At 34.8% G+C, this 27289-nt stretch overlaps 1 protein-coding gene across 1 annotated transcript in view; it reads left to right on the plus strand.

Annotated features, from left to right (window-relative positions):
- Positions 1–27289, plus strand: part of GNGT1 (G protein subunit gamma transducin 1) — a 173612-nt gene that overhangs the window by 23435 nt on the left and 122888 nt on the right. The gene's annotated exons all lie outside the window — the stretch shown is intronic.

Here is a 27289-nt window from a genome sequence, read left to right on the forward strand (position 1 = left end):
AAAATGACCCAGGTGCTCTGTCTGTGTTTCCTGAAAATGAATTGGCTGAGGTTTTTTACTTTGCAGTGGAGACTATAAAGCCCTCTAAATGTACTGGGCACAGAGCATACCTGGATAACTTTTGTAAATCATTGATATTCTACTTCATATGTCCTGAGAAAGTTGCTTTTACCAACTGGCCCTGGCTGCTTGTCCCACAAGAAATGAGAGCCATGGATAAGAAATAGCTTCAGTTCACTTTAACTTGAGTCTCAGTTTAGGTTCTTATTTGCTTCTCTGTAGAATGATTATGGATGGTGAAATACATGCAACCTTAGTTTTGTAAGTTCTCCTTTTCCTGGCTTAGGTCTCTTTCTTAATGAGTTATAAAACATTAAATAATTCATTCTAAATTTGCATGCATTGCAAATGGATATCTAGGTGAGAACTATCCTACACAATAGTGGTGTTCATTAAAGAGTTATAACTTATACAACTTATGACTAACAAACTACCAAACTTAGAGAGTTTGAAAGTCTTCTGGTGTTACTATGAGTAGTAAAAAAAAAAAAAGAGAGATTTTAGGATATTAATTACTTGATTTTTATTCTTAATTTTTTTTTTACCACTTGGGGTACAAACACAGTCATACTTAGTTTTTTTTAAAGATTTATTTTATTTATATAAGAGCTGGGGTACAGGCCAGAGGCACAGGAGGGTGAGAAATTCACCAGAGAGAGCAGGGAGCAGAACAGGCAGATGGACTGAAAGCACTGCTGAGGGGAGCAGCCAGCGAGACAGGAGAGGTCTGCTGTACCATGTGGGTTGCTCCCTGGTGGGCCGGGAATCGAACCCATGTTGCAGAGGCTGCAGACAGCTTCTCAGTGCTATGCTCAACCCACTGTGCCACTGGAGAGGCCCCATACTTAGTTTTAAAAGATTTTTTTAAGATCACCTCTTACTGTGGTAGTACAGCATTACTCTCTTGAGGATAACCACAATCCTCAATTTACCATGAATATGACAAGCTATAATGGTCTTCTTTTCAGAAAGAGAGCTTACTATTGCTGCTCCTTGTTACATCATAGCGTTGCTATTGAGCTTGGACCTATACAATCTAATGGGCATTTTGTTCACTCTGGCATGAGGCCCTGGCTGCTCTCAGCATGTGCAACCAAATTATAACCCCTGTGGTTATTACCTTCATGCTCAGTGGAGTTCTCTGAATTACAATATTGTATCAGTGTAGCTAAATACCCCAGAACCTTAGCCACTCAGTGTCAGAACTGGCCCTTCTCCATGAAAATGATGTCTAGCGCCAACAAAGCTGCAATCTGTGACCCATCCATCATAAAGCTGTCTGGAACAATATAATGAGATATTTACTCATATTTAATACACAAAATATTTTTCATTCTCTGGTTATCTACTTTTCTTGATACATTGGAAGATCTAGCAAAACTGTGACTACAATGGAATAGAACTGAATAGCCACTGCCCCTACGATCTACTTGTTTTCTACTGCCTTGTTTATGACACTTGCTGGGTCTCTGTGGCATTTGAGTTTTCAAGTTGGAGGAACTACAGAGACTAGAGAGGATGGAAGTAACTTCTTAGGGATTTCATAGACCCATAGTTCAATATGAAGGCAAAGTAACTTAAAAAAAAATTAGGCAGAAAGATCTTTATTTACTTTTCTATCAAGTATATAGAACCAGTCAGTGTCTGGGAAACTGAACAAACTTTTTTTTTTTGAAGAATTATTTATTTATACAAGAGCCGGGGTACAGTCCAGATGCACGGGAGGGTGAGAGGATTCACCAGAGACAGCGGGGAACAGAACAGGCAGACTGATGAAATACACTGCTGAGGGGAGCAACGGGCAAGACAGGAGAGGTCTATGTGCCATGTGGGACCCTCGCTGGCTGGTCAGGATCAAACCCGCACTGCAGAGGCTGCGGACAGCCTCACAGCTCTGCGCTCAACCACCTGCGCCACCAGGGAAGGTCACCTGAACAAACGTAGGAAGGAAGTAAGGTTGGAGTGAGCCATCAAAAAAAGAATGAAGAGGATCATTGGTATCTTGAACTGACCAGACACTGATATCCTGAGTAAAAGATATTTAGGAACCTAATTTAATCAACTAAACTTCATCAGGTTGAATCTAATAATGAAATACTGCTTGCCAGTTTAGTGCCTAATTCATTTCTGAGAATACTTCACAATATAGTAAGGTAGTTTAGATTTAAATGGACAGTGAAGGAAGAACTCCAGAAGGGAAAGGGAAAAGGAAAGTTTCATTGTCAAGTTATTGGAGACAAAAATCTCACCCTTACTCTTTTGAATGAAAATAGCAGAAAAGCCCTTAATGTTCAAAATATTTAGGAACTTTCTTTTTAGAAGGCACTCTAGGATTCCTATGTCAAAACCTATTATCCTTAAAGAAAATTCCTATTTTTATTACAGAAAATGATTTGATAATGAGATCATTGAAGATTTTTTGTTTGAAACATTGTTGTCAGTTATTTTGATATTGAAAAAAGGACATGAGTGTCTGATGAAATTCAAGTCAGTGCAGTTATCAAGGCCACTCCTGTGTTGGCACAACAGCTATGTCGTGGTGATTTTACTCTCAGCTTTCCTAAAATTAATGGGGTCATGATACTCTTCTGTATCCACTCCCTGTGAAATATCAATTTGTTTTAACATCTTTCATTCTTTCCATACCAAAGAAATAAATTTTTTTTAAGTTTCCCTCATAACATCTCTATCTCTAGTCAAGTTTTGAAAGGTACATATCTTTTAAATGCCAAAAGATATTGTTTTATAAAAGCTGCTATATGAAATAGACCTTCATATAGCCTTTGAGGCCAAGCTGTTTTGCTCTTAGGAGCAAACCTCTTTACACCTTTCACAGAGGATGACAGAGTCACATGAGTACTTCTATCTTTGTCAATTTGAAGAGCATTCTGTTTCTGTATAATAAACACCTCATAGAAGCTTTAACATGAATAAAGAAATTTAGAATTCTTTGAGTCCTGCTTTCTATTAATTTCCTAAGAATGCATTAGGAAAAGAGTCTCCTGATTTTTTTCAAAGAGGAAAGGGTGGGCATTAATATCTCTAGGGGACAAATTTAGACTTAATTCATAAGCTGTACTGATCTCATGCTGTTCATGTGAGGAAAATCCCACACATACACTCTGTGCCTTTCCTTTCCTTTCCTTTCCCTCTGATTCTTGCTGCCACACCTATCTTCTCCATCTGTCCTATTCTCTCTTTCTTAGGAGGCACCTTTCCTCCTACACAACTAAAACCATCGCTATTGCTCTCACTTGCATTAAGCTATCTGGTATCTCTTTTAATACTGTAATTTCAGCTCTTCCTGCTATATAGGCTCTTTCTCATGAGTATGAATATGCTCAAGTGTTTCCCATCTGAAAAAAAACAAGCCAGGCCTTCCTGAAATTTCTTCCTTTCTCTTTACAGTTCTCTAATCCTATGTGCTCCCATTGTCCATTTGTTACATATTATGAGATACAAAGATCCTTCACAGTCTTCAGCTAGTTCTAATTTAGTTTCCAACCCTACCACTTAACTCCCATTTGAGAATTTTCAAGAACCTCTATGTGGAAATATAAACTTCTACTTTAACTGACCTCAGCCATATTTAATGCTTTTTGCCTATTTTTCTAAAATATTTTCTAATTTTGTCTTCTGTGATACTACATTTTTCTAACTTCCCTCTGAATTCTTTCTATTCCTTAGAGAATACACCTATTTTATAGATTCTTTTCATCCAACTGACCTCTAAATGTCAGGGATTTCAAATCTGTATTCTAGGACCATTGCTTATTACAATCTCTACTCTCTCCTTATATAATGTCTCACACACACACACACACACACACACACACACACACACAAATTACCATTCCACATCAAATGACTACCAAATTTATGTGTCAGAGTTCTTTGAGTTTCAGATATGTGTATTTAGTTGCAAGCTTGCCGCTAGTTGGACACCTCAAATATATAGCCAACTAAACTTCCCCAAAATTGAACTTGTGATTTTCCAACCAAGCCTGATCCGTGTGCATTATTCCTTAACTCAGTGGATGATATCACATGCTCAATTCTGTAAGCAAAAATCTGAAAATTGTCCCTCATCTTCCTTTTCTTTATCTGTCAGATGCAGTACATCATATTGTCCTTTTGTTTTTCTCTATTAAATATCTTTCTTCCTCCCCACTGTTCTCCATAATCTGTTATCTTTTTTATGTGGACTATTCTAAGAGCCTCCTATTTGGAGATTATGCATGCATTCTTACCTGACTTGGTTCAATCTACCAAATGGTTCTCATAATAATCTTTAAGAACACAAATTGGATCATGCCTTTTCCTTGCTTAACACCATCATTGCTTTCAATTTATTCTTAAGATGAAGTCACAAACTCCAGTGCCCTCAAATGTTTTTGACCCTGCGGATGTGTCTATGTACACGCACACCCTTTACTTCCTTTATCTCTGTATCACCAGCCTTCTGAGCTCTTCAAACATAGTAAACTTGTATTGTTCCTCAACTTTCACTTTTACTGGCCTCTTGGAATACTCAGCTATTTCTATGTAAGTTCTGTTCATCTTTGCATCTCAGCACAAACGTCACTAGGTTGGGAAAGTCTTTTTGATTTCATTTGCCAGGATTCCTCTTATATTCTTTTCCTTCAAAGCAATTAATTCAGCTGTAATTTTAAAATTTAAATGTTACTTTGTCAACGTTCATGTAATCTACTAGACTATAAGCTGCATAAAGACAAGTATGATTTTCGAGACAACTACTTGTATAGAAATTTACCAAACAGAAGAAGCATTAGCAGTGGGTTTTACATATGATGGAGTGGATGACGGTCACAGGTAGACCCAAGACTAAGGTAAAAATATAGATATAGACATGCAAGAAAAGAACAATAAGGAATGGAAGTTATAAGAGATAAATGAATTAGATGAAAATTTAACAGGTATTTAAATCAGGGATTCCAACCAGATTTCAGCTCATAATTTTCTTTAATCTCTGCCTTCAAGAAGTGTTATATTGAGAAAATTCTGAGTTTATTAGAACTCGGGTGGGAAAGAAGTGTTGTCATTGATTAATGATGTCTTTTTTGGAATGAGAGAGTTAAATAATGGCATGTGTGCTATTGATATTGGCAAGTAATTATGATCCAAATCTCAGTCTGCCAAAAATACTGGGTAAAGTCTGCCCATTTTAAGAAAATCTGCCAAAGAAACATAAATTTATTAAAACCAAACCAAATAAATACCAAAACAATGCCCCAAGTGAACATAATATTGTAGATACACATTTTTCAGTGTACATGATTTTCAGTGATGCAATCCATTAGGAAAAACTTATTCGTGTAACAACTGATTTCACCAAGGAAATTTTACTTGTGATGAAACACCATAGATAGTCCCCTGTGCAGGTAACACAACTTTTTTTTTTGAGTATTTGCCCCTTTGTTAACATTTAATCCTTGTAATAACCTGTAAGTACTATCGTTATCCCCACTTTATAGATGAGAAATTTAAACTAAGGGATATCAAATAATTTAAATAATTACTTAAAACACAATGTGAGATCCAGTATTTTAATCTGTTTTTTTTTATTTAAAAAATGGACTGTATTCTTGACACATAACTAAAAGTCCTGTTTATATACAACCTTTCAGGATGACCTTAAGATATATGAGTAAAGTAAAAGTGTGCCCAGTAAAGTACAAATATACTAATATTTTTCTTGAAATACCAAAAGACATAATTGCTGCTCTAGAAGAACAGCTGAAAGGAATAGTTTGTCACAAAGCTATGATAATTTTTATCCCAGGGAGATTTTCTTATGTAATTGCAAAATGATTAATTGATGGTTTGACTAATTATTCTTTGAAGCATCCAAGTAAAACTAATCAGTATGATATTTCCAGAGTTATCACTTTCCAATTTTTGATAAATAGTGCTAACTGTGACTTTTCCAGTCTTAAAATGGTGCTAGACTTTTATATGAATCCTTGAAAGTGGTAAATTATAGTCACAATAAAATACTTAAGTTCTTGAAGTGCCTTTTATTTGGATTGAGTCAAGATCTCTTAAGGAAATATCTGTATAATGAGGCCTGCCTTGAGAAATAACTGTGGCTGATAAAAATGTGCCTTAAGGTGAATATTCTTTGAGTCTTTGTTAAGGAAAGCACTTTAATAATAGGAGCTCCATTGCCTCAACCAAGATTAGCTACTTTTGTAAAATAAAAATAGAGCAGCATCCAGGACTGCCAGTCTTAATCTTTCATAAGCATGAGATTTGCTGTAAAACAATTAGAGAAAACCATGGGCTAGATGTGATGGCTATATCTAACACCTTATTTTACCTCAATGGAAAGACTTACCTTTCTATATCAAACAGATATTCAGGTATTAACTCTTGCCAGTAGTTCTCTCTCAAAAAATTTTTCATATTGGGCCTCCCCTGGTGGCGCAGGTGGTTGAGTGCCATGCTGTGAGTCTGTCCGCAGTCTCTGCAGTGCCGGTTCAGTCCCGGCTGGTCGGCGAGGGTCCCACATGGTGCAGCAGACCTCTCCTGTCTCGCCCGCTGCTCCCCTCAGCAGTGTATTTCATCAGTCTGCCTGTTCTGTTCCCTGCTCTGTCTCTGGTGGGTCCTCTCACCCTCCAGTGCATATAGCCTGTACCTGCCAGCCCCCATCAACAAATATTTTGAAGTCCAAATAGGGTTAAGTGCTAGGGATACAATGGTGAACAAGATTGAGTTTCCTGACTTGCAGACACTTTTAGTCAATAAGGGCTGCAGAAAAAATAGAGATCATTTCAATAATTTGTTTTAGGAATTACATGGAGTTATGGTATAAATATTAAGTGAATAAACTGCTTCAGTTTTGGAAAAACTTAAAGTTTTCCAATTGAATGCAACAATTAAGCACAGATCAGAAAAAGACTAGTATTCTGGCCAATGTCAGCAAGTAGGGTTTCATAATAGGTCTGGACATACAGAAACCACGTGGTGTTCATTGAACTGCAAAAACACACAGAACATAGAATACTAGAAGGAACTAATAAAGATAAAGCTGTAGAGGCCACAAAGGACTTATGGGACACCTTAAATCTCAGGATAACACAGAGAACTAGCTTGTTTCTTGATCCCAAATGGTACCCCTCTTCAGTTTGTTCACCGTGTCTTTGCCAGAGTGATGACAGACTAATATAGGTCATATAGATCCCTACTTACAACCACTGAATAGGTAACCATTGCTCAGTCTAGAACATTTACTAGGTTGACAACACTCTCCTACTGGCAAATATTTCAAGGACAAATGCGGCAGGGAGTGGAATGGCCACCTCCCAGTGTTTTCATTCTCTCTAATCTTAGCTTCACCTCTGAGTGTCATTACTCCTTTCTGATCTGTTCAAACAGTTGTTTGTTCATTTTTATTAATAACAGCAGTTATTCTTGATGGAAATCTTGATTTTTCAGAAACTATTCTATCATAGAAAAGTAAAAATTCTCAATATTTTAATATAAGTTAATCAACTGACTAGTTTTAATTACTTAAAAATATTTTTGGTTTCAATTACAAGTGTCTTAGGTGCATTGTTATGATATGACTCAGTCTATTTTGCCCCCTTTTTTCTCCCTAATTTTTTTCTTTTGCATGTCAAGTAAATACAAGATATGTACACTATTTGTAATAGTTCAATGTTACCCTAGAAATTTTATTACTCATTTTTGACTAGTGACTACTCTAAAGTTATTATCTATTCCCACTTCTGAAACAAATAGCTAGAAGTGATCATGCTCAGCGAAGTAAGTCAGAAAGAAAAAGAAAAATACTTGATGGTCTCACTCATAGCAGGAATTGAGAAAACCTAAATAAGAGACCAGGAAAAAGACTAATCAATACAAAGTAAAAATCAAAATCAACAAGCAACTATAAACCAGAGACACACTGCGGGGAGGGTGGGTTGGGGAAAGGAAGGACTAGAGTCAAAATGGGGGGGGGTGCAATTGTATGGAGAATATAACCAAAACGAAAATGCATACATTGTACAAAGATGAAAAAAGATGTAAGAATTATATAAAATAAAATATCTAAATTAAAAAAAATAATTTCAAATAACAATTTGCCTTCTCTTTTGAGTTAGATTCTTTCATTGTTTACTGTGTTCCTTCCTACTTATTTAACCCCTCAGTGAATATATAATTATCATTATTTTATATTTTTTCCATCATCCCTTTTTGCATCTCACATTCTCATTCCTATATAATTTTCCTTCTTTGGGTGTGTTTTCTTTAGACTTTCTAAATTGAGTATATTGGTAGTAAATTTTCTAGGTTTGTGTTTATCTAAAACAAAAATATGAACAAAAATCAGCATTTAGAATGTCTGCATAGCTCAATGATCCAATATTTTCCATGATTGAAATGTTTTCTAAATATCACCAAAATTTTCATGGATTAAAAAATGTATTTAAATTCTAAACATGAAAGAGCATAGAAAGTCCATATATATAGCTTCAGATTCCACATTGCAACTAACACTTAGGAAATTTCCCATTTATTAAGTTTTGATGAGTATTACATTATCTTAAAAAGGTTACTTAAACACTCTTCTTTTTCCAAATGTGTGTATGTGTATTATATATATATATATATATATACGTGTGTGTGTGTGTGTGTTTGTGTGTGTATATATATATATATATATATATATAAAATCTCCGGATTTTTTCCAGTTGTCCTCCAATGAAATCAACATGTCATAATGAAAAGAGTATCTTATTTTCAAAAATTAAAGATACATTTCCAAGTCTAAAATAACTAGAGAAAATAAAAAAGAAGGTCAGAGCACAGTTACATTGTGCTCACAGGTCCAGCTGAGTGGACTCTCATTCTGATAACCTAGAGGTGGGGAACAGACCTTATGGTTAGGGAGGTGTGAACATCATGCTGTGCCTCATGGAAAGCATCATCTGTACAGTGTTTCACTAGGTTGCAAAAGAACGAATTGTGACCTTTCAGAACACTTTGGGGATGAACTCTCATATAATTCAATTTATTTTTGACTGATAAATACTTTTTATTTAATTTACATATTTCCTGGACTGCTGTGGCTGTTAGAATAACCTATATTTGATTTTAAGTTCCCAGGGGGAAGAGACTAGATTTTTTTAGTTCCTCTTAAATGAGTAAGCATAGACCACACCATTGATGGTGTTAATTTCCTCTTCTGGCTTATAGAACATCGTAGATACTTTATCTATCTTACTAATGGAATAGAAGTTTCAGTCTTATTCCTAGTGCTCCAAGACTGTAGTACTGAAGCAAGCTATGCAGATACAAACATTTTTACCTGAATTTATTATTAATTGATAGGTTCCAAAAGTTTGATTGTAAATCAGTTGTTCAGAAGTTGGAAGACATTTTTCTTTGGGGATGTGTGGATATTATGCAGTATATTTGTGTCTCTTGGTGATACCAAGTCTAAATATACCTGAGGGATAGCATTATGTAAATATAAAAATAGTACAGTATTTCTGTGAGAAATATGTATTAAAATTACCAAAGGAGCTCTACTCTAATACAGAAATAGCAATCCTTCCCATTAACATGGGTAATAGAACATTTCTGTGTGGTAAAAGCAGACACATCCTGAGATCTAAGCCACTGAAAATCTTTTGACTTAGGAACTTTAGCTAGTTAGGGCATGGGGACAAGATTATGGGGTAAGGGGAGGAGATAGTCATTCGGTTATAGGGGGAGGACTGGGGAGAATATAGTATGGACAGAAATTTCAGAGTTGGAGAAACAAAGCAATTACAGACATGAATTTTCTTTAGTGTCGCATTGTAGGAGACACTGAGTTGGTCTTTCACTCTTCTCGTTTTTCCCTAGGCCTAAAGGATTTACCTAGTTTCCCATTCTATGCTCATCACTTCTTATATTTCCCTCCTGTGCAGTCTACACATCATCTTTTCTTGATCTTTCAATCCTACATATTACCTTTCATCATAAACTTGAGTCAGTATGATATATTTGATGCACTTCTTAGTGATTCAGGGAGAAACAGAAATGGTATGCTGTTTAACTTTTAATAAATCCTCATATTCATTTATTAACACTAAATTTAGAGTTCAGTATTTGGATACTCATACAATTATTTGTTATTGTAATATTGTGTAATACTTGATGGTTTCTAGAGATGTTGTGTTAACAGAGAGTTTTGATATAAAGTAAAGAAATTAGGCACCTGTATATGCTTAAATAGAAAGTCTGTTTTAAGTCTTGTTCTTTGAATTTCTCTTATCCCTGTATTTTCATAGCCACAACAACAATATAACCTGGGTGTTGGAAAACAGTAATTGTAAGAGATTGAGAAGAGAAGATTAATTGTAGGGAAACAGCTGAATATGATTTTTATATGTCTACTTCGATGATTTTTCTGTTGACTACTTGGGATATCATTTAAGCTAGTATAGGCCCTGGTGCAGTTGCCTGTTTCATCTTTTGGGAGGAATTTGCAAAATCCATAACACATCTAAAATGAAAATATATCATTTTCTTCTACTGTAAAAAAGAAATAGAAACATATGGGAGTAAAGTATACAATGAAGATTTAGGAAAAGAAACACTGACAAGTGCATTTAATTACTTCACATGTTTATGGGACTGAATCATTCTGATCCCACAATGCTACCATCTCATTTCCCACACAATATTCAACAAACATATATTATTTAATCAGGTTTATTTTTCACCAGCATGCCTATATAATTAGGCTCCTGGGAATATTGAGCTAGAGTAAAGAAAATGTTTCTTTTGCTATGTTTATTTTTAAGATCTATACTACTTTTTCCACTGTTAATGAAGATAACAGCATTCTGTTTTTTCATGCACATTAATCAGCCAGTAGCTTCATTGATTCTTCCTGTTAGACAACTCTATTCAGAAAACTACCAAGATAGCAGACTCTTGCTTACAGAACAGCCATACATGTAGCAACAAAGGCTTATCAAAAAGCTCATAATCTCTTCTTTCTACCATCACTCCTTTGACAGAGTATTTAAGCAACACTGCTGAGTACATTAATGTCTTTATAACAGGAAGACAAAAATCTTACTCTTTTCTTTGTGTGATAAAATGTTAGAATAATAAAGAGGGTTAAAGATAGTGAATTTTTAATTTTCTTTTAAGAGAAAGCACTATATAATCTATATTCAGTTTTGTAACTCAATTAGATATTTTGGAAGATATTTTAATTTTTTTCAAATTTACTTTAAATTTGTTAACAACAAAATTCAATCTTTATGTTGCATAATTCTATGAGATTTGACAAATGTATTAAGTCATGTAACCATTACCATCATCAAGATACAGAACAATTTTATCAAGTCCATTACCCTCCCCCAAAAGTCCTCAGGCTGCCACCTTGTAGTCAGACCTACTTTCTTTTTATTCAGATAGTTTTACATTTTCCAGAAAATTTTACATTTTCCAGTGAAATAAAGAAGTTATATAGTATGTAGACTTTTGATTCTAATTTCTTCCAGTCATTTGGCATCTATTCATGTTTCATTAGGTATTAGTAAGTCATACTTTTTAATTCTTAACTAGTATTCCTTTCAGTAGATTTAACAAAATTTTATTATCTTTTATCCAGAAGAGACATGTATGGGTTGCTTCTAGTTTTTGGCAAATGTAGCTGCTGTAAACATTTGTCAACAGGTTTTCACATGAATTTATGCTTTATTCTATGAGGTAGATATTTTATTTTATATCTATGAGTGGGTATCTGAGTAGAAAATAACTTTTTAACTTTACAAGAAAATAGCTAATGTTTTCATTAATGGCTGTACCATTTTGTATTTCCACCAGTAAGTAATGTATGAAAGTCCTGGTTGTCCTTTTACATCCTTGCCAGAACTTAATATTGCCAAGTGCTTTTGCTACTGTTTCTTTGTTTTTTGGTCATTCTAGTAACTGGGTAGTAGAATCTTCTACTTTTAATTTTTATTTCCATCATATGAAATGATGTTGATTTTCTTTTCATGTGCCTTTTTCCCCTCTGTATATTTTCTCTGGTAAGTATTTGTTCGAATCTTCTGTTTCTTCCTAGTTTAGTCATAATAAACTATTGTTCTAGAAATTTGTCCATTCATTAAAGTTAATAAATTTTTTGGCATATAGTTGTTCATAGTGATCTGTTATGGCCCTTTATATTTCTGTGTTACCTGTGATAATTTTTCTTCTTTCATATCTAATTCTGTTTATTAATGTTTCTTCTTTCTTTTCTTAGACTTGTTATGGGTTTATCAATTTTATTTATCTTCTTGAAGAACCAGTCTAAGATTCACTGATATTTTGGATATTCTCCTATTGTGTTTCAGATGATTTCTAATTAATTTATTTCTACTCTTTATTATTTCCTTTCTTCTAACTTTAGGTCTTGTTTCTGTTTTTTAAATTGCTTCAAGTTTAATATTAAATTGCTCATTTGGGAATTTTTTCTTATTTCTTGCTAATTTCTAGCTTTATTGCATTATGGTTAGAAGACGTACTTGGGTATGATTTCAGTCTTAATAGTTGTATTGACAATTGACTTGTGTCCCAAGAGTTGAGCTATTCTTGAAAAAGTTTCATGTGCACTTGAAAAAATGTATATTCAACAGTTTTTCGATGGAATGTTCTGTGCTTGTTTGATAAGCCTATTTGGCCTAGCTCCTCATTTAAGGCCGTTGTTTCCTTATTTATTTTCTGTCTTATTGAGAGAATTTAGTTTATTGTCTTGGTTTTAGCCAGGGGTGGGTATTAGGCAGGTCTCTTCCACATCACATTGTGAGGCTGCAAATAATAACCTCTTCTACGAGAAGACACAGGTGATCCAGCCTGACTCTCCCATCACATCAGGCTCCAGCTATTCTAGTTTAGAAGCCCTAGGCTCAAGCCAGTCATCACTACTCTGCACCCTTATTCCTATAATTCTCCAATGTTGTACCTTCTGTTCTCCACACCAGCTCCGTGCACCCCTTTCTACATTGCAGTTTCCAGTTTTTAAAGTCTCAGTTGGGACATGTGCCCTTGAGTTAACAATGGCAGAGAGGCTCCTTGCAGGAGTTACCACTCCCTTTTGTGAGTTGTGCTGACTCAATGTCTTTCTAAACACAGTCAAATTTACAGTTTTTTCTACCCCTTTCCACTGTGATGAAGTCCTTGAAGTATATGATAACCATCCATTTATATTCTGGAGGTGTCATCTTTTTTTTTGTAATTTGTAAATATGTGGAGGAGGCAAGCTTGGTGGCTTCACTCTGCTGCCATCTTGAGGTACTCGACTTCTCTTAATTTCTTCATCCAGAAAAGTCTTTTTTGCCTCAGTCTTGAAGGATTTTTTTTTTTTTTTTTTGCTGTATATAAAATTCTGGGTTGACAGTTATTTTTACTCAGTATTTCAAAATACAGTTTTCCTTCTGATGTAAAATCTTCAGTCATTAAATTATTGTTCTTGTATATATAAGTAATGCCCCCTGAAGCCTGCTTTCAAGATTTCTTTGTCTACAGATTTCAGCAGTTTGACTATAAAATGTCTCAGTGTACCTTGAATTATTTGCTTTAAGGTTTGCCTATTTTTTTTCTAATCTCCAAATATATATCTTTCACCAAATATCTCTCCATTTTTAAGATTTTAAGAAACACTCGTTCCTCCTACAAGGTGAATTAATGGCTATATATTGATACTCAGTCCCAAACCACACTGGATATCAGTAATTCATCTCAGAATTCCTTTTTATTAAGCCTTAACGAATCTTCTAAATTGTTCCCACAAGAACCAATCACTAATCATATATTGCACTTGAGTTGAGACTAATTACCACCCCATAATCTAGTTATTCTAAAACTCTCCCTGTATTAATACAGTTCACCAAGGAACTGTGAATATGGTGATGTAATTTTGATTGTAAATAGTTTTACTATAAGTGAACTGAATTTTGATACTATATGATAACCTATAATACGGGGTATTTAATTTAAACCCTATAATGTTTGTTGCTGGAATTAGAGTAGGGATGTCATTAAAGATACTTTTCATTACATTCTAGGGCCCACTTTCAGGCCAGGTATGGGAGAAATATATCTCTGCTTTCAAAACCTATTTTAATCTTAGGGAAATTGTTGTGCTCCTCTTTGCAATATTCTCTCCATGTCCTAAACACAGATTTTCAGATACCCTTTATTGAATGTGCAGAAGCATTTGGAATGGATTCTGTGTATTGAGCTCAATGCTAATCATAGCTTATATTTTGTTTTCTTTATATTCATTTCCTATTTTCCTCATCTACTTGTTGAGGATTTTTTAGTTTATGAGTTGATATAATCCACCTAAAGTCCTTTTGGAACAAATAATGTATATAAATTGAATAAAATATAACATTTTCTTTGATTAAAAAACTGAGTAGCCTGAGGTATTGATTCTTCCCATATAACATATAGTTTTAATAAAATTCTGAATGCAGTCCCTTTTTGGAAAGAGGCAACACAATTGTAAATAACTTTGGAAAAAATAAAATGATTAAATACCTAACCAAATGTTTAAGAAAAAGTTAACTTACTACTAATGATGAGTTAACTTGCCTTGCCATGCATTTATGCTAAGTGAAATAAGTCATGGAGAAAGACAAATACAGAAGGATTTTGCTCATGCATAGAATGTAAAGAAACAAAGAACAGAGAAAACTAAACTAAAGCACACCCTAGAAATCTGACTGAAAATTGATGTTACCAAGAGGGAAGCTGATGGAAGGTGGGGAGCAAGAGAGGAAAGGATCCCGTAGTGTATGGTAGAAGATTAAGGGCGCTTTCATGGTGGCTGTGGTGTGCCAACATATATCTGAAGAGATGTGAACCATAAGACAAAAAAAGAAATTTCCAGGTGGCATATTGTGGGGAAAAAAAAGTTTTAAACAAACTATGACAGTTGAAGGCAGGGTTATTTAAACAAAATAGTATGTATTTAGTCAAATATTTAACTTATCTTCACTCTCTTAAACATGGACTAAATTTTGATGGCATCTACCCATGAGATTTTATGAGAATTAAGTGAGATATGAGTGGAAGTCATTTAGTAAAAGGCATGGAACATAGTGAACGATAAACATAATATTTTTACTTAGAAAATGGAAAATGTAGGAAATAATATAAATGTGAGACTGTTTTCTTTTTTTTTCTTTTTTTTTTATAATAATAAATTTTATTGTTATATTCCCCATACAATTGCAGCCCCCCATTCTGACCCCAATCCCTCCCCTCCCGCTCCCGCCCCCCAAAAAGTGTCTCTGGTTCATAGTTTTTTGTTGATTTTGATTTTCACTTTCTTATAGTTATTCATTTTCCTGGTCCCTTATTTAAGTTTTCTAGATTCCTGCTATGAGTGAGACCATCCGGTATTTTTCTTTTTCTTTTTGGCTTATTTCGCTGAGCATGATCCCTTCCAGCGCCATCCATGTTGCTGCAAATTGCATGTGTTTATCTTTTTTGAATGCTGAGTAATATTCCATGGTATATATGTACCACATCTTCTTGATCCAGTCATCTATTTTTGGGCATTTGGGTTGTTTCCAAAGCTTAGCTATTGTAAACAGTGCTGCTATAAACATAGGGGTGCAGGTGTTCTTTGGAATTGATGTTTCTGTGTCCTTTGGGTAAATACCTAGGAGTGGAATTGCTGGATCATATGGAAGCTCTATGTTTAGTAGGTCCAGAAATCTCAACACAGCTCTCCACAGTGGTTGGACCAGTTTGCACTCCCACCAACAGTGCAGAAGAGTTCCTTTTTCTCCACACCCTCGCCAGCATTTGTTGTTGCTAGTTTTTTTAATATGTGCCATTCAATGTGAGACTGTTTTAAACAGGTGAAAGAATTATGATGTTGAGATAAGAATATAATGTGAACATTTCTCTGTAAGGAATATTTAGTCATCATATTTTTATTTGAGTAGGATTTCTTTTTTTTTAAGATTTATTTATTTATGCATACAAGAGTTTGGGTGCAGGTAAGACATGCGATGGGTGAGAGGATTCACCAGAAGCAGAGTAGGGAGCAGAACAGGCAGATGTACTGAAATACACTGCTGAGGGGAACAGCGGGTGGTGTTAACCCGTTGCACCTCCAGGGAAGCCCTGAGTAGGATTTCTTTACTTCATTTTTTATTTCCATTTATATGATTTTTTAATGTTATATGTTTTTTCAGTTCAGAATTTCTTTTACTGATTATTTTTAATTTTTCTTACACAAAGAACAGATCCTAAATTTTGCTCTGCTACAGCAAATTTCAGTTGTCATTCATTGTGAAATTTGCACCATACCTTCTTCCAGTCTCTTTTTTTCTTTACAATTCCAGTCATATTATCTTCTTTGTCTCTATTTGATTCTATGTTGTGTTATGTCTTTTTTTTTATTTTATTTTATATATATTTTACATTGTTCTTCCTTTTTGTACAATGCCTGCTTTACATTTTCAGGTGTAGTCCCCGCAAAATTCCCATCAATAGTTCACCTGTGCACCATCACCATAGTTGCTTGTGTAAGAACACAATCTCTCCCCTGTTATGATCCCTCTCCCTCCCCCTGCCTTGCAGAATGTCACTGATTAATAGTTGCTTGTTGATTTTGTTTTTATTTTGTTATAATTATTTTTTTCTTGGTCCCTTATTTGGTTCCCCTACACTCCTCCTATGGATGAAATGTTATATTTTATTTTTAAAAAATCTATTTGTTATAGTAATTCCTCATAAAATATATAAATAATTCATATGGCAAAACCAGTCATTAGTAAATGCTAAAATGGCCATGAAAACTAATTATGTAATCATTATCAGGTAAAATATTGGTCATTGTTAAATGTAAGCTTTATCATTTAAAAGAATAAGAATACTTCAGTCAAAATTTTATTTGTCGAGTGTTGTAGGATTACTATTTATAGCTTAACTCAGTTTCCAAAGACTTTCAGAATACATGCTTGCTCAACAAAAAGAATAAAATACATCCAAACTCCAAAATAATCAGTAAGCTACTTTGGTACATCTTGGGTAGCCTGGTGTGACACTTGACAGTATATTTTAATTGCCTTTAGTTAGAGCCTATTATCAGTGTTCCCTTGCAGAGTGTCATTTCTAATTCAAGAATTGACAGGTAGTACTTTTATTACATATACTCAGTTATTCTGCATCTCTGTTTAGATTTCTGATTAGGTAACAGATGTGTCAGAACTCATTACACTTTCATTTAGTCTCTCTTCCCATGTCTTGAGGTCTCTATTTTCTTTAATTTTTGTTATTGTTTGCTTTACAGCTTCCTTAGTTGTGTTATTGAGTGATATATATGTCTAGCAATCTTCACATATTTCCAAAGAAACTTTCTTTGAAATTGATAATTAAATAATACCTTGGTTGTATTAGAGTTTTTGGATCATGATAATTTTTCTCAATATAAATAATACTGAATTTTCTTCTAGTATCGAATATTGTAAGTGAAAAGTCTGTTCTTGTCTGATTCCTTTTCCTTCATGACTATTCTTTTTCCACAGAAGATAGACTTTTCCCCCTTTTTCTTAGAATTCAGAAATTTAACTAGGTTACTTCTAATAAGTCTGTAACAAGGTAGTATTAAGTCAGTACATGGAGAAAATTGAAATCTAAACAAAAGGATAAGTCCTTAAAGTATTGACGACTATTTTCTGTGACCCCTTCTAAATTGTATGATATTGGCACCTTTTTCAGGCTATTCCTTCTTTATAACTGCCACTGACATCCTTTCTTCTCTGTTGATTATAATGGAAATCTTGGAATTGGACCTTGATTGTATTGCTGTATAAAAGCAATATATGACAATATGGATGTATTAATAAATTTGTTGTGGTTGCTCTGCTGTAGTCGGTGAGAATGCTTCTCCTTTTGTAAATGTCACTATTAGTAAATAACAAAGTGAAAAAAAGAGTGTAGGCTTCACACAATTCTGCTAGAGAGATAAATAAGAAGTTTATTAACTTCTTAAGGCAAAATTAACTTATTAACTTATTAAGGCAAAATAATTATTAAGAAGTTTATTAACTTACTAAGGCAAAATAATTATCATAATTTAATGTGCCTAAGATAAGGTAGTTATCAAATGATTTTAAGGAACATTTATCATATCATGCAGCAAAATAAGTTCCAGATGCATTAGAAGATTAATATTTTTTAAGAATAATATACACATCTAGAAGATATATGTTGAGCTAATCTTTGTTAGAGGAAATTTTTGAATAAACATAATGGGAAAGCACACACACATCTACCTTTTCTAGTTAGAAGAAACAGAAAACAAATAATAAAATTATACTATATATTTATATGAAATACACATTAATTTATTATATTAATTTATTGATATGTTAATAAAAGTTAAGGGAGGAAGATGATATTGCCAGGGAGAACACAAAAGAATTGAGTGAATACCTGCAACTTTAAAAATGCTTAAGGAGTGATGTACCAAGAAGGTGATGGAGGAGGATCTTAGTATATGTGACATGATAGCTTTGTGAATTAACTTGATGGTGAGAATTCTTTCACAAGGGGTATTTATATTGGTATTTGTGTGTGTGTGTGTGTATCAGATCATCACATTACATATATATTTTACGACTTTATTTGATAATTATACTTTCTCATGGTGAGAGGATTCACCAAGACAGAGCGGGAAACAGAACAGGCAGACTGACTGAAATATGCTGCTGGGAGGAGCAGCAGGCGAGACGGGAGAGGTCTGCCGCGTCATGTGGGTATCTTGCTGGCTGGCCGGGATCAAACCCACACAGCAGAGGCTGCAGACAGCGTCACAGCGCTTCACTCAACTGCCTGCGCCACCAAGGGAGGCCGGAAAGGTTTTTCTTTTAAGATTTTATTTATTTATGCATACAAGGACAGAAGTGCTGGGTGGGGGGATAAGAGGATTCACCAGAGACTTTGTGGGGAGCAGAACAAGCAGATCCTCTGAAATACACTGCTGAGGGGAGCAGTGGGCGAGACTGGAGAGATCTGGGCTTCATGTGGGTAGTGCCCTGGCCAGGGATCGAACTTATGCCGCAGTGCCTGGTGACAGCTTCATAGTGCTGACACTTAGCCCCTCTGCACCCTGGGAGGCCTGGGTCATGGAAAGTTTTGCTGAGATGATGACAAGACTTTAAGGGGGAAAGAAAAACTTTAAGGAGGAAAGAAAGCAATTTGCATATCTCTGATGGGAAGGCTGTTCCAGGCAAAGGAAATGGTAAGTGCAAATACTTGTAGTATGCATGAGGAACTATAAAGAGACCAATGCTGGGTGGGGTGTTTTGGGGGCCAGTGAGCAAGGAGAAGAATGGGGGAGTTAAAAGTGAACACAGGAAGTCAGATTACAGAAAGTAAACTGTAAGATTATTGTCAAAAAATGAGTTAGCTCTTATTTTTTATCAAATGGAGGTGATTGGAAGGTTTTATCCAAATAAAATCAAAGTAAAGAATTACATTCTAAGAGAATATCTCTGACTATTATGGTGAAAACAAATTGTGAATAGGCAAATTAAAAGCAGGAAGACCAGATGTGAAGCTTTTGAAATAATCCAGGTAAAAGTTGATGTCACCTTAAATCAGGGAAGTAGTAAGAAAGTGGAGAGAAGGTGTACTTTTCTGCATATATTTTGAAGTCAGAGCTGACAAGAATGCTGACAAAGGTGGTATATGTAATAATTATTTGATAACTGCAGCTGGACTCCTGGGATCAAATCCCAGCTTTAAAATTTGCCAGCTGTGTTACTATGAACAAGTTATTTAGCATCTCTGTTTCATTTCAGTTTCCCAGACTTTAAAATATGGACAATAACAGTATTTACATCACTTGGTTATTTCAAGGATTTAAGAAGATATCCTATGTAAAATGATTAGAATAGTGCCAGGCACATAGTAATAAAGCATCATTTGTTATTAGATTTGGAATATGGGAGTGTGCAATCAATGCTAACACTGGGAAATAGTATATAAAGTGTTAGGTGTAAAATAGCTGGTTACAGAAGACAAAAACAGAAGTGTAGCATAATCCAAATTACATTGTGACAGTTATTTACACACACACACACACACTTACACACAGTCTAAAAAGAAATTTCTGAAATATTTCCACTGGCTAGCTCTTTATAATCACATTGTAGCTAATTTATTTTCTTACTATTTCCCAAACTTTGTGCAAGAAACATGCATATCCTTGTGTAATCAGAAAAAAATTAAACTTTTTAGAAAAAAGCTATTTAAAAACCAAAACAAGACTCCACAAATAGATAAAACAAGGAGGTAAATGAAATAAAGAATAGAAGTGAAAAGAGAAAGATATTTCCGGAAGTACTTGTGAAAGATTTAGAAAAGAAAAGTAGAAGTACATGAATATATGGGCAAAGATTGCAGAAAGTGGCATTAATTGCACACTAAAACATCAAAGCAGAGTTCTTTAAGTTGTCTGTTTCATTGAGATTTAGGAACAGAAGGGAGATGTCTAGTGAAACATTCCCAAGGTGGCCACTAGGGGGTTCCTGTGATCCTTGTAGCCCAATATTAGCCTTTGCTGGTAAAGACCTTGAAAGGACTTTTCCAAATAGTATGAGGAAAAATAAAGAAAGTCTTGTCCACATTTGTGTGGTATATTCCTAAATCCTACAATCAATGAATGTCAGACCTGGAAGGGACTTCATAGGTTTTCTCCCTGAGTTCTCATTTAGGTAAATGAAATTCAGAAAGTTTAGAGGAACTTACCTGAATAAGCTTACTGGGGAGACACACAGTAATACTTCAAGTCTAATTGGTGCTTTTTCTACTGTCCTACTGTTACAGACTCAAGGATGGTCAGTACACAGAAGTGATATCATAGAATTGCAACCTCAAAGTGACCCAAATGTTGGAATTATTGATCTTCATTATTATTCTCACAAGATAATAATAATGGCATATGAAAGCTATTAGAGCTATTGTGTGTTTTGATGTAGAGCTTAGCTCAATTTTAATGTGCAAGAGCTGTCCAAAAAAAAAAAAAAAAATCCGTGATCCACAGTTGATAGCTATTAATAGTTTTTGTTTCCTTCCCTACTAAGACAAATCTAGAAATTAAGTGTTACATTTAGCTTTATTGGTAACAAAAGCCCAAAAATCTTAAAAATACACCACTTAAAATAGGCCAGACCTTTTAAAAGTTACATACCTATGTAGTGTGTAATCTTTGGATTTGTCCTGTATCTGAACTTGTCTCCCAATACCCTCATCATTTTCAGCTCCTCCTGTCTCCCTTCTCAAAGTTTCATCTGTATCTCCTACTGATATTCCATGGTTCTGGTTATCTAATGCCTTCCTTCCTTGTCAAGGATAGTATTCTTTTCATTCATTTTTTTCAGTCATCAAATCCATAAATATTTATCAAACTCCTTCTGTAAGCAAGTTTTTGTTCAATAAATTGTAAAGCGATACAAAGGAAAAGGAATTTTGTTCATAATTTTTAAATAATCTACAGTTTAGGGGTGGGAAGAGCACAAGGGACTGTGGTGATCATACACATGTGAATTGGTTGTTGGAATGTCACAGGGACTATAACTGAGATGAGAAAGCATACATTGTACAAAAATGAAGAATGATGTAAAAAATAGATAAAATTAAAAAAATAAAAGACACAATAATCTACAGTTTAGTAGGGAGGGGAGGTAAAGATACATGCAAAGAGCTAAAAAGCTAGCTACCTATTTTTCATGATGAGAGTTGTACAACCAAAATAATAAGGAATTATTAGGTAGCTGTTATTACTTCCAACTAGGGAAAGCTGATACAATTTCATAGCAAGCTGGCATTTAAATAAAGCTTTGAGGGTAGAGATACATTTGGACAGATAGAGGACCTTGGTCCTCTACCATAGTACAGTTATCTTATGTAAAAATGGGGACTAATAAACGTTTGTTCATCTTAAATTCATCTCTGAATATGTAGGCACTGCATATTTATCCTCCTATACAAGAATTTTTTTATTTTTTTATTTCTTTTTTTGTTGAACATTTTTTTAATTCACAGGAAAAAGAGGCATTAGTCCTGGACAGGTCATGCAACAGATCAGCTGGAGAAAGAAGTATTTGTCAGAAGTGCTTTCTCCCCACCTCCGCTCAACTTCATACAGCAAAGGGCAAGATGTGAAAGTGAAATATCTCTTTACCAAAGTTAGTTACATACAATAGTGACCAGGGTGATAATAACCAACAGTGATTCTGAATCATTTGAATCTATTACGCAAGCTGACTGGTTAATAGAACCATTTTCTATAATATAAACATCAATAAAAGTAGCAGCCAACTAGGCTGAGCAAGGTCAGACATGCATTTCTGCCGTGTCAGGCCAGACTGAGAAAAGTGTTCAGAATTTTAAGTCTTTACAATCAATGTCAGTGGAGGTCAAGATGAACTTCTGGAAGAAGTCTATGGGTGAGAGATTAGAAAATGGAAGAAACGCTTGACATGTTGTTTACATTGAAAGGTAAAGACAGTATTAAATCCAAGGCTATATTCTTGACATGTGAGACATGACTTAATAAGTTCAACACAGCAACTTTCTTGCAACTTTCTCTTCTAATGAATAACTAACGCATCTCCACCCAAGCATACACCCACCCAGTTCTAAAGCACTCCCCAATCTGCCAGTGCCCTCAATAAGTCTTAGCAATAAATTGCAGTGGCGTAGTTCAATACACATAGTCACCGCTGGGTAAGTTGTGCTGGAGTTTTTTTTTAATCCCACAAAGTATAGAGCAACAAAATCAGATAGAGCCAGGTATATCAAAAAGCATTTGCTATTTCATTTTCTGGGAAATCCCCACTGCATTTTCTGTCAAGATGGATCTTTTCCCTGAGTTTAGCAGACCCACCATAGCCAGTTGCCTTAGTTTTGGTCATTTTGGTCAAGGTGTGATGCTAATAAGATCAAAACAGATATACTAACTTCCCATGTCCTTTCAAATTGTGGCAAGAATAATTCTGCTCTACAGCTTTAGGCTGAAAAAAAAAGTTCAGCTCCATGCTGCCAATAAAGGTGTTTGAGCTAGAAGAAGTGAGCAAAGATTAAAAGTATATGACTATTCAGAGAAAAAAATATCCAACTTCTTGAGATTCAGGTATCACTAATAAGGAGTTAGTCTTGATATCTCTGATATCAAGCGAGTAGAGTTTGTCATTCTAACACAGGAATAGTAAATCAAAGAGGATCTCAGAAGAGAAGGAAGGGGTGCATTGTATGACGTCAGAATCCATTTGGTAGATGGATCATTAGTCCGTCTGACTGTTTACATGTCATGGCTCACAACAGTGTCCCCTTTGAATTGAATCCCTTGGGGATTCTATTAGTTATCTATTGCTGTATAATAAATCACTCCAAACTTTGGTGACTTAGCACAACAAACATTCACTATATCATAGTTTCTGAGGGTCAGAGATTCTAAGGATCAGGAATCCTAACATGGCTTAACTGGTCTTCGGCTTTGTGTCCACTATCATAATGCTATAGTGAAGATATCAGCCAGGGCTGCAGCATTACTTCTAAGATCTCTCATGCATTGTTGGTGAGCCACAGATACATTTTCAGATTTGTTTTTATTTCTTTTAGCCAGTAGCTATTAAGTAGCACATCATTTAGTCTCAAATATTTATAGTTTTCCTGTTTTGTTTTGTTTTTTAATAGGTGACTTCTGGCTTTTTGGTTCTTTGATCAGAAAGAACATTTGGTATTATTTTGATCTTCATAGTTTTGCTGACAACTGATTTGTATTCCCATATATGTTATATTTTTTTAAGTTTTTATCTTAATACTTAATCAAAACGTCTTCAGATTAAAAATACTTAAGGGGCCTCCCTAGTGGCGCAGAGATTGAGCGCTGGGTGGCGAAGCTGCCCGCAGCCTCTGCAGCACCGGTTCAATCCCCGGCCTCCCGGTGAGGGTCCCACATGGCACACAGACCTCTCCTGCCGCCCGCTGCTCCCCTCAGCAGTGTACTTCGTCATTCTGCCTGCTCTGCTCTCTGCTCTGACTCTGGTGAATTCTCTCACCCTCCCATGCTTCTGACTGTACCCAGTGCTTGCATAAATAAATAAATAAAAATAAATCTTTAAGAATAAATAAATAAATAAATAAATAAATAAATAAATAAATAAAAATACTTAAGGAAAGAATTTGATCATTTCAAGGGAGTAGAGTTTGTCATCCTAACACAGGAAGGTTTGTTCATCAGCTTACTGACCAGATACCTGAAAGACGTATCAGGCCTGAAAAATACTCATTTTTACAGTTATTCTAATTTATTCTTTTTTCTTTTTTCTTTTTTTTTTTTTTTTTTTTTTGTGGGACCCTCACTGGTGGCCGGTGATCGAACTGGCGCTGCAGAGGCTGCAGGCAGCCTCGCAACCCAGTGCTCAACCACTGCGCCACCTTATTCTGGGTGTACATAGATATTTCAAGCACACATCCTCAAAAAGGTTTGTCTCCAAAAACTTTTTAAAAAATTTAATTTGCATCATTTCTTGCCTGTTCCTTCTGACTGATTTATCTAAAACTCCACTCCTAAATCATAAATTTCCTTCATTTAGTTACCAATTTAATTATTGAAAAAAGTTAAATGTATTGTTTTTTATTATTTTTAAAAATCACATATACATTACCAAATTTCAACAACAAAAAAATTTGTTAATAATTGAAAATACATTGGTCAAGGTAACTAGGATTATATTTTTCTTTTCAAATTATACTTAAATTTTTGTTTCCATCTGCATGTAATGTTTTTGTTCTTTCAATTATTCATTTTTTATATTGTATTAGTTTTAATTGACCTAACATTGGTTTACAACACTGTGTATGATTTACGGGTATAGGTTCACACCTCTGCCAATGTGATCTTTTTTATCAGCCCTTTGTCAGATGTGTGGTATACAAATATTTTCTCCCATTCAATAGAGTGTCTTTTTATTTTAGTGGCAGTTTCTTTCATTGTGCAGAAGCTTTTTAATTGGCTATATTCCCAATTGTTTATATTCTCTTTTCTTTTCCTTGCTGCTGGAGACAAATCCCTAAAGACATCTCTGAAACCAATGTCATGAAGTGTTTTGCCTGTTATCTTCTATGTATTTTATGGTTTCAGCTTTTACATCCAAGTCTTATATCCATTTTGAGCCAGATTTTGTAGTGGTGTGCTATAGTATCCTAGTTTCATTCTTTTTACATGTCACTGTCCCATTTTCCCAACACCATTTATTGAAAAGACTGTCCTTGCTTTGGTGTATACTTTTTTTTTTTAAGATTTATTTGTTTGTTTGTTTATTTGTTTATTTATCCAAGCACTGGGTACAGTCAGAAGCACGGGAGGGTGAGAGAATTCACCGAGCCAGAGCGGGGAGCAGAGCAGGCAGAAGGACTGAAGTACACTGCTGAGGGGAGCAGCGGGCGGCAGGAGAGGTCTGCGCGCCATGTGGGACCCTCCTCTGGTGGCCGGGGAGCAGCCGGGGTTCGAACCGGCGCTGCAGAGGCTGCGGGCAGCTTCGCAACCCAGCGCTCAACCGCTGCGCCACCGGGGAGGCCCGCTTTGGTGTATATTTTTGATCACTTTGTGATAGATTAAATGTCCATATAAGTGAGGGTTTATTTCTGGATTCTTGATTTCTTTCCATTAGTCTGTGTGTCTATTTGTTCCAGTACAGTATGGTTTTAATTTTATGGCTTTATAGTATAACTGGAAGTTTGGGAAGACAGATGATAATTTATGTTTTCACCTTGTTAATGTCCTAGCACAGCATATTGCGTAGTATGAGTGAGGAAACTTCCAATGACATGCTGAAGAGTTAAGAAGGGAGGGAGGGAGGGTGAGAGGGAGGAAGGAAGGAAAAAAAGAAAGGAGGCAGGAAGGAGGAAGGAAAAAAACCTCTGGTTTGTAATGTTTGCTGATTTTCTTGGTATATATACTTTCACCATGTTCAAATTATTGAATGTGAGGTTGGGAAATGCTGCTTACAGTTGGCTCCTAAGAGCAGATTTGAAGTGGTTTTCATACTATTGTTTTATCATTTAACTTCCCTGAGCTTTTGCTACATGGTATGTAAAATGGGGATAGTATTTGTGACCCTGCCATTTCAAAAAATAATTGGCTAATCATTTGTAGGGAATATTGTATATAATTAGGTTATACATCTTATAAAAATTTAACTATAGGTGGAATATTAAACTGTAGAGACTGCACAAATTAAGATAAAATATATATGAATGTTATGTAAAGTTTAGGGAGGAGATCATGGGGACTAATATAGTATTATAATTATTAATATTATTTTCTTACTTTATGGAGATAATAAAACACAATAAATACACAAACTATAAAGAAAAAGATTGAGGCATTTTGTGGAATGAAAAATAAACTCCATTTTATGGCAAAAGTTGTATAAATGTTAAATTAAAATATGTAGGCATTTCTCCATAAAGAATAATATTAACAATTATAATGCTATATTATTCCCCATGATTTACAGGGCTCTCTATATGCAAGGTTACTATTTAATCCATGAAATAAGTTTTGATATAAGCAGTCAATAAATCATTATATCTAAAATATAATATCTGACTCTCAGAACTTAGTTGCCTTGGCTGAAAGTATTATTTTTAGGGAAAATAGTAAATAGTTGCTATTTCTGGCTTAAAGACAGTATTTAGCCTACAGTGATACACAGCAGTAGATAAACTGGGCCAATTTATTTTTTTCTCAATTTGTATTTTACAGAGAGAGGCTAATAATTTAAAAGAGGTTCCATACCAAAGGAGAATTATGCTGATGAGGAAATTTGTTTGCTGGCCAGGAATCACTAATCATCATTCAGCAAACATAGTCATTCCCTTGGTTATTTTATTTTCAGATTCTGAATTATTGGCTTAAATAATGCTATTGTCATGAATTGAATTGCTATAAAGGTATGGAGAAGGGATTATCTGTTTGATACATTATTGCTATATGTTCAAGAACTGACATTTCAATATTTACATTTGTTTAATAATTTTTTATCACATACAGGCCTACAGGAATGTTTAATTAATGTTCATGTGATAGAATGGCACATTTCTCACAAGTTGCAGTAAACAGACAAGCAACCAAACAAATTATTTCCCAAATCAGGTAGAAGCAATAAATGTGAACTTC

This window comes from Talpa occidentalis, unplaced genomic scaffold (genome assembly GCF_014898055.3).
Source record: "Talpa occidentalis isolate TD23 unplaced genomic scaffold, MPIMG_talOcc4v2.1, whole genome shotgun sequence".
Taxonomy (NCBI): Eukaryota; Metazoa; Chordata; class Mammalia; order Eulipotyphla; family Talpidae; genus Talpa; species Talpa occidentalis.